This window comes from Apteryx rowi, unplaced genomic scaffold (genome assembly GCF_003343035.1).
Source record: "Apteryx rowi isolate R43461 unplaced genomic scaffold, aptRow1 scaffold_279, whole genome shotgun sequence".
NCBI classification, from domain to species: Eukaryota; Metazoa; Chordata; class Aves; order Apterygiformes; family Apterygidae; genus Apteryx; species Apteryx rowi.
Window position 1 is genome coordinate 430,892 of NW_020449185.1, and position 3,008 is coordinate 433,899.

The window sequence follows — 3,008 nt, forward strand, 5'->3', positions numbered from 1 at the left end:
GCTGCTGTTACCTTCTCTTCCTCACCTTCCACTGCTTCCAAAATCATTGTCTCCTTCCAGTGTCCTTAGACATTTTTGTCCGTGTGTATGAATCCTTCCACTGCCTGCCCATTGCCCTTTTATATCCAGCCCATCTCTCTGGTTTGTATTTCTAAGGCYTGACTTCTATTTACACCCCTGTTTTTCTAAGTTGTCTCCAAACTGCTTGCTGAAATCTTGTCCACTTTAGATGATTAACTCTTTGAAACCATTGCTCAATTGAAAAGTGCTTTCATAGCAGCACTGCTGCCCTCTGATCCTGGGGACAGTCCTTTGACTGTTTGGAGTTCTGTCAGMTAATGGCAAAGCTCAGTTTTTCCAGATACCTCGTTGTTTGGGGGATGCTACATTTTTAAACTGTGTTTACAAACATAGTTTCTTCTCAGAGTGCTACATCTTAATTCAGACAATTAWGGTGCAAAGCAAAAGCTAGCAGAGGAAACTGCAGGAAAGGAGACTGGAATGGAAAGAATGTAGACTGGAAATACAGGCAGAATTGCACTTTAAACAGTTTTCACTAAACAACTGCAATCAGAATGGATTGAAAAAAATTGACAAATTCCTTTCTACATTGGTGTTTGGATTTTGGAATAAAGAGGTTTCATGTGCTGTCACAGAAAAAAATAGAGGAATGTATTCTTYTTGGTGCGAGCTCAAAGGAGATGAAGAATCAACTGAAAGGTGGTGAGTGCTGTAATGTAATTTTAGTGCGTCAAGTCTCTCAAACTCTGTTTGTAACAAATTGCATAAAAAACAATCATACTATCAATGACTGTTGGCATTCACATGTTCACAGCACTACCATTTAAGTTTGTCTCAGGATATACTTTTTCTAGACTTGGATTTCTCTTTCATTTGTATAGGTCTGACTCACTGTTGTTCCAGAGGACACTGGTCAGACATCACAGTAGTTTGGATTTACTTACCTCTTCTTGTTCCAAATTACACCAAGAACTTCTGCAACCGAAACAGAAGAGAAATAATTATCAGGTGTATTAATGTGTCAGTATGACAGTTTATTGTGGAATTGGTGTTTTCCTTATTAGCATGAAGCTTTCAAACAGGAGAAAGGTCGGTCTATTAAAAAATAAGCCCAGGCTGTAAACAAGTTTGACACTGGAACTTGGGAGTAAATGCAGAATCTGAAGCAATGCTAATTTTAATCAGATTTGATTTAAAACAAAACCAAAAAAACCCCGTCTGCTGCATGTGTTCAGATGACCTAGACTAGAGGTAAGATCGAAGTGCTTAGTTCCTAGAAATGCCAGCAGTTGAAACTCCTTTGGAAAATCTGCTTGTTACAGAGCTTAAAACGTTCTGAAGGTGTGGCCCCCCGCTCTTTCACACCGCCCGTGCGTGCAAAGCAGCTTGTTGGCTTTGCACCGCTTGTCTGGTTGTGCCCAAAGCCCAGCAAAGGCTGCTGCAGCGGCAGCGCCAGCCCGGCGCCCCACCACACTGGGCTGCGTTGTCCCCGCCGCGCGCTGCCCGGCCTGTGTTCGTCCGCCCGGCCGTGGGGGCTGCCGGGAGAGGGAGAGGGAGAGGGAGGGTCGGGCCCGCTGACCACAGGCGGGCAGAAACGCAGGAGGCAGTTTTAGGAGTGCCGCAGCTGCTGGAACAAAGTGCTGGAGCACAAACTCTCCGTAGTGAGCAGTCGGTGAAAGGGCAGGAGCCTGGATGTGCTGAATAGCACGGAAAGACGCGGGGCCTTGAGGAGGCAGCCGAGGCTGCATTTCGGTTTGTAGGCAGAGGAGATCCCTAGAGACTACAAGTCCCAGCGTGCAGTCCTACTCCTCAAGTTGCACAACCTGTGATGGGGCCGAGGCAGTGGGCAGCAGCGGGGAGCAGGGGTGGCAGCGCCGTGCCTGGGGCCGCACTCCTCTGTGCAGGCCAAGGTGGGTGACCTGCCCGGGCCAGCTCATATCCACCGAAGAAACATAAAAAGCTGCAGGCTTCATGAGCGCTGGCCTCCGAAAGCTGCGCRTCTCCAGGGCCCAAGGGGTACGTGCTCCCGCTGGCTACGCCGCTGCCGTTTCAGGGCTGCAAAGGCATGCCCGCAGGCAGCAGCGTGGTGGGAGGGCGCATTGTTGCCAAGTTATAGATAGGGAAATGTGGCTTCTGCTCCCTTGCCACAAACTTGCTGCTCTACCAGAGGAAGTCACGCTTCCTCTTTTATTTTCAGTTTTCCACCTAAGAAAAYTGGAAACTTCTTTAGGCAGTGGGGTTGGTGGGCAGCTGCTGAACTTAATAACCAGTTGAGCAATCTGTCAAAAGTGTCTGGAATAGGAGCGGTCAAGCTAAAGGGGCAGAGCTTGTACGTGGCCAGTAGCTTATACTGTTACATAGTCAAGGTGACCACTAGCCATTTGGCAAAAGCATGAAATTAGTCAACACAGTGGTGCAAACAGCCTTGTTGCCAGAAGGGAAGGCTGAGCTGTTGCTAGCCCTGTTCCCTCACTTAAAGCACACCAAGTCTGTCCTGTCGAGGGGGGGGAGCAAGGCCTTCCTCGCCTGGCTGTTACACAGGGCTGCACCTCCTGCCTCAGCACCGCGTTGAGAAACCTGCTAACTGAAGGTGACCGCTGCCACGCGCCCGCGGGTGCAGCAGGCAGTCGGGGGGAGCGTGTTCCCCAGCACCCCGCAGCCAGGTGCTGCCAGGGGGTTCAGCCGTGACGGAGGCGGCTCCTGGCCGCAGCTCCAGGGAGCCGGTGTTAGTCGTTGCATAGCGCCTGCTGTCCTCGGAGCCGACCCCAGGCCCGGGGGGACCACGCCTGCCGCGGGACCCTGCTGAGCAGGGGCCTGCAGAGACGAAGCAGACCGTGCTCCTCGGGGTGCTCCGACCCCAGCCGTCCTGCACGCCGTCGCCTGCCCCGGGGATGCAGCCTGGGGAGGAGGCAGGGCCTCGGGGGGCTCCTTGCGAGCCCTGCCCCGAGCCCTCTCGCTGCCTGCCGCTCCCCCTCCCCGCCGGGGCC